Source organism: Neomonachus schauinslandi, chromosome 11 (assembly GCF_002201575.2).
Source record: "Neomonachus schauinslandi chromosome 11, ASM220157v2, whole genome shotgun sequence".
In the NCBI taxonomy this organism is placed as follows: Eukaryota; Metazoa; Chordata; class Mammalia; order Carnivora; family Phocidae; genus Neomonachus; species Neomonachus schauinslandi.
Window position 1 is genome coordinate 29,893,356 of NC_058413.1, and position 6,328 is coordinate 29,899,683.

Consider the following 6,328-nt stretch of genomic DNA (forward strand, 5'->3'; position numbering starts at 1 on the left):
GATGCGGGGCTTGATCCCAGGACCCTGGGATCATGACCTGAGCCCAAGGCAGACTCTTAACGACTGAGCCACCCAGGCACCCCAACATCAGTAATTTTTTTAAAACTGAAAAAATTCTCCAATATTTAGGTGACACGAGAGATGCAAAGATACATCAATAGCAGATCCTAATTTTAAGATATTTGTATCATCCCACCATTCATATGACATGAATTTCATTCCATGGTTGTATGATGGGATGAATAACTTATTAATCAGGCAGAAATGGACAATATTCTTTTAGCACATATACAGACGTTTGTGTTTCTCCTTATTCTTTCAGTCATGGATAAGAGATTCAACTTAATGGACCCTAGGATATTTTATTAACGATTAAACACAACAACATGATTGAAGTAATATACCAAAACCATGTCAAAGGAATATGCATTCACAGAAGCTTATGTAACCCAAGACTCTCCCACTTTGTAATCACTTTCAAGTTACCTCTCTCTTATCCCTGCATTCTTTTCACCATCATAACAACCCAAATCCATTAATAAACATAGCATTATGGTTAAGAGAATAAACTGAATCAAACCACTTGGCTTCGAACCCTTAGCCTGATTAAATAGTAATTTGTTCATTTGTGACATGAGGATAGTTATAGTAATTACCTAATGATATTGGTAGGAACACCAGTGAGAAAATACTCATAAAATATACTGTCATATACATGATAATTAGTATATATTATACTAATTATAGTATTGGTCTAAATTTTTTCTTTAAAAAATAAAATTTAATTTTACCTACATGGAAGTTTATTTTCTCTTTTTACCTAGTTCAAATTATTTACTACATTAATAATGCTTTAAGAATATACCATTTAGGGGTTTACACTTCAAACAACTGAGTATTATGTCACAAAGTAATTTATAGGAAGAGTATCAGGTACTTCACAAAATCAACAGAAGTCTTTGTGAACCGGTGTGGAAATGGGCATGAATCAAGGAAGGACAGGCTATTGAGAAGTCTGCCAAGATAAGGTCACAGAAAGAGTTTAAGAATGCCATCACTGAACACTTATGAATGGACAATTGCATCTTTATGTCATTTTTCCAGAATTTAAAGTCCTTGAATTTATATATAACATATATCTATGTTCTATATCACTGGTTCTCAGATTTGGCTGAACAATGGAATCACCTGGATGCGGGTTGTGTTAAAAATACTGATGTCTTGTGCTCACGTCAACATTGCATATACTAAAATTGGAATGATACAGGAAAGATTAGCATGGCTCCTGTGCAAGGATGACATGCAAATTCATGAAGTGTTAAAAAAAGAAAACAAACAAAAATACTGATGTCTAGGTCTGATTCTCAGAGCTTCTAATTTTATTGGTATAGAGTGCAGCCTGGATAATGGGATTGTTTTAAAGCTCCCTAGGTGATGCTAACATGCAGCAAAATTTTATATTTACTGGTTCAAGTGGTATGGCCCACTTGCTGAAGAAACAGATGAAATTCTCGAAAGACTCCTACATATATTATATGTTAGTTAATTGGTTAATTATTTTTCACAAATAATTCATGTTTTTAGAAAGTTTTAAAATAAAGATAAGTATCTTGTGAAAGTTACCCATAATCTCTTATCCAAAGATAATTTCTATAAATATTTTCATTTATCTTTTCAGATGGTTCACTTTGTATATGAGATGTGTGTGTGTAATTTCATATGTTCTTACGTCCTTTGGTTCATAGTTGTTGAAGTTTCATGGCTGCTCTCTCTCCAGAAGATAATTTTTCTTTGTTGAATTGTGCCTTCCAAAGAGAAGGCCTCCAAAGGTTAAGGATTAATTCAACTAGTGAACTGTGAATATTGGTAAATTGACATTTCAAAGGGCAATGACATTCTATGATGCTCTAAACTCACTATCTCAGTGAATTAATATTTGAGTGTTTGAAAATATCAATTTCCCTTATGCAAAGCCACATAAGAATTAACTGATTTTCTTCATTTGACTCTTCCCTAGTCTTTACCTTTACTTTAGACATCCTTTGCCTACATGAATTTTCCTCTTCCTTAACAAATGAAAAATGAAAAGTCATTTGAAAACTGGTGCTTATTGGATTTGTTTAATGAACTCTTTTCTAAGCTTAAAAAAGCAGATATATACTTTATAATTTATAACTTCATAAATTATAATTTAAAGTACTTCATAATTTATTTAAAAATAATTTAAGTTCTATAATTTTTATTTATTTTTATTTATTTATTTTTTATTATTCTGTTATGTTAATCACCATACATTATATCATTGGTTTTTGATGTAGTGTTCCATGATTCATTGTTTGCGTATAACACCCAGTGCTCCATGCAGTACGTGCCCTCTTTAATACCCATCACCAGGCTAACCCATCCCCCCACCCCCCTCCCCTCTAGAACCCTCAGTTTGTTTCTCAGAGTCCATAGTCTCTCATGGTTCGTCTCCCCCTCCGATTTACCCCCCTTCATTCTTCCCTTCCTGCTATCTTCTTCTTCTTTTTTTTTTTTTAACATATAATGTATTATTTGTTTCAGAGGTACAGGTCTGTGATTTTTAAAAAGTTGTTTATGTATAAGTAGCCTCATATAGAGTGATATTTATCAGCCTTCTTTAAAACACAACTAAAATGTTAAATCCACAATTAATATTCAGCTGATTTGGATTTTTCACATTTGTAGAGTTTTAACATGTTAGTCTTTGTGCTCTATATAGTCTCTTTTAAAATTTTATTTTATTATGTTAATCACCATACATTACATCATTAGTTTTTGATGTGGTGTTCCATGATTCATTGTTTGTGCATAACACCCAGTGCTCCATTCAATACGTGCCTTCTTTAATACCCATTACCAGGCTAACCCATCCCCCCTGACTATATAGTCTTAATTTTATTTATTTATTTATTTACTTACTTACTTATTTACTTACTTGAAGATTTTATTTATTTATTTGACAGAGAGAGACACAGCAAGAAAGGGAACACAAGAAGAGGGAGCGGGAGAGGGAGAAGCAGGCTTCCCACTGAGCAGGGAGCCCGATGTGGGGCTCAATCCCAGGACCCTGGCATCATGACCTGTGTGAAAGGCAGATGCTTAATGTCTGAGCAACCCAGGCACCCTATAGTCTTAGTTTTTAGAGAGTTACTGTTTTGGGGATGTTTATCATTAGTTATCTCCTCTTAAAACTACTGAATAGTTTATGCAGTAGTTTCTTATCTAATGAAGAAAACAGTATATATCATGGGTGTGAGAAGGAAAATATATATTTGAAATACTAGTTAACAAAGCAAATATAGGCACTTCCTGTTTATGCTAGGGCAGACATGACTTGTAACAGGAGGCTAATTAGCAGAAGGCACATTAGAGACCACCTCTTTCAACCCTTATTGATAAAGAAATTAAAACTCAACAGGAAAAATTAAACATCTTTGTTTTATATATTGTTAATAATAAAACAGAACTGCAATCTCAGTTTCCTAATTCCTAATTCAATAATATTTCCAATATACTACAGTGGCAGCTCTAATTACATTATCGGAGATCTATAGTCCATCTGTTTGTACTACTGGAAGATTTGGGCTATAAAACCAGCTGCAGCCATTAATTTATCAACAGGCTATTACCTGATTGTTCAAACTGCCATAAAAAAAGATAGAGGAGGGAGGGGAGTATGTTAAGGTGATTTAATATATTGTTGAAAATGCAATCATTTGTACATAGTCTATGCATCTTTCCTGAGATAAATCAGTAGCTAAAGATTTGATAATCAAAAAATTGCAATGTTCTTAGTACCAGATGAAAATCATCAGTGTGAATAATGGGACGGTAATGAAGCAGCATTTTTAGGGAATATATTCACTAGAGGTAGATTCTGTAATTTGTTAATTTGTTACCTAGTGGGACTGGCCTAAAACCACTTTTGGGATAGTACCTAGTGAATTCTGGGTTAAGCCATGTAACCAGATTAAACATGATTAATCAATTCATAGATAATCTCTGTTTTCACATGTAAATGCTGTTTGCCTCAACTTTATTCAAATTTAATTTCCTTCAAAATGTTGTATTATAATTGTTATTGAAAAAAACTTTTTAAAGCCAAAAAAATTCAAACTTTCTTTCTTTCCATTAAACCATTACTTTTCTTAAAATGAATACTGATTACAAACCTATACTGTAATATTTATTATGGTTGGATAAAAAATATGAGCCTAAAATGATCCATTGTAGATTGAAAACATGAAGACATTCAGTCCTGAGAATTATAAAAAAGAAAGAAAAATGAAAGCTATCACAAGGTAGGAAAAACAATGTGTTAAAGCCTATTCTATCCGATGCTTTAACTTCTGGATACAAAGTACTAACTGTGGTTGAACATCTGGACCCTGGACTGTTCTGTGCCAAACATCTGTGTGATCAAGGGACTGGATGGCTCTTAAACATGCAGCTGTCTTGCATCTTATGACAGGAACCAGTGTCTTCTAGAAGTACTGCATTGTACCTTCCTTTTGCCTTCTTTTAATTTTATCACACACCCATGAGATGATTGATAGAAGCCAAAAGTGTCCTATTTGGCTGTCATGCCCTGTTTCTCAGCTGTGGCGTGAGTGTTTTCAAGATGTGATGAACATCTGCTATAAATCTAGTCTGTACTCAGGAGCATTCTCTGTTGGTTGTTTTTGTGCTTTAATTCAAGGGAACCAAGAAAATAAAATCCAGTTTTCCCATTTGATGTGCAACTAAAATGAAACTCAATGACAGTAAGCAATCGGCCCAAATTTAGATAGTTAAGTATGGTACCAAGTCTTGGTCTCAAGCCTACAATTTCCTTGCTAAGAAAGGAAACTATTCTTCACTTAAAGTATTTTGTGTTTATATGGTGATTTTTAATTTGCAATGCATTTTCTCATCCATTTCTATTTCTTGGCGTAGTTCACTCTCTCTAGCCATCCGTGTTAATACTTATTCACTTCTGTAGTATGCTTCTGAAAAGCCCAAAACTTTTTGTTTGAATATATACATTCCACAGAGAGGGAAATACATGTTCGTGTGTTTATTTAGATGACATAAGGGCATAAAAAGAATAACTTTTTCTAGGAATCAACCAATGCTTCTCTAGGAATTCAGTAAATAGCAAATGTGTGTTTCTAGTTTTTGAGCCAGATTTAAAACAATGTACGAGTTGATTGAATTACTGTTTTTTTTTTCTCCCTCATCATTAAAAAGCATACATTCATCTTCAACTAGAAATCACTGACAATTTCTGCAACATCTTGTTTTGGCTTGAATGTTAAAGAATATCAGTGACATCACAATTTTAGGGTGTCAATTTTGAAAGTCTATGAAAACTAGGGTTGCATGTGGAATGCAAAATTTCTTTCACCCATAATTAACCTGAAAATATTTATCAACCTATAGCTATACCCAAGACATTGGAATAGGACTTGGTGAATTTGTCACACATGCATTAAAATACAATAAGCATGCAAAGAAGCTCGAGGTATGCCCTAATACATTTAGGGGAATTGGACATAAATATATGATTATGATGATTAATAAGGAAGAAGAGTTTATTGCTATAGACATTTAGAGGTATGTAGTGAGCCAGGCACAGAGAGCGAGAGGGAGAGTGAGAGAGGAAGGGGAAGGGGGAGAGAGAAAGAGAACAATAGGAGAAAGAGGAGGAGGAGGAGAAGGGGAGGAGAGGGGAGGGGAGGAAAAGGGTCCCATGAGGGAATTTTCATTGGCACTGAACCTGGAGCAGAATAATGAGCAAGAGTGCATTACATAGAGTGAGATTTTCAGAAAGGAAGGTTAGTTCAAGCAAAGACCTTATCAAGGAATCTCGAGTTTTATTTGATGCCCAACAGCGACCCATAACACTGAAGTACATGGTATGTGCTGAAGAGTAGGAACAGTGGGGTTTGTATTAGGCACACTTCAGTGCAGGAAACAAAGCTCACTCTAGCTCTTTCAAGTAGCAAAGGATTTAATGTAGATAAATATGTGCTTGCAAAGTTATTGAAAGCACTGTGAAATAGCAGGAATCTTGAATAGGATAAATTTCAAGAGCACACCACATAGGAGAGCTGAGATCTGAAAATGCTGCCACCACTGATTCTACCACACCACAACTGTCTTTTAACCCCTCCAAATCTGGTGAATAGATGTTTCATGGTGGAGTGTCTGCTCTGTAATTACCTCTTAGCATTTAGTTCCCATGACCTTGATTGCCTGCACAACCAGCAACAGCAAGATAACCTTTGCATTATATCTGCATTCTGAATTTCACACTTGTGCA

At 34.5% G+C, this 6,328-nt stretch overlaps 1 non-coding gene across 1 annotated transcript; it reads left to right on the forward strand.

Moving 5' to 3' along the window:
- The first annotated feature begins 1,223 nt into the window (after positions 1–1,223).
- Positions 1,224–1,330, forward strand: LOC123326265. The gene has a single exon (XR_006540972.1). It is a non-coding gene; the product is annotated as a U6 spliceosomal RNA (small nuclear RNA).
- The last annotated feature ends 4,998 nt before the right edge of the window (positions 1,331–6,328 follow it).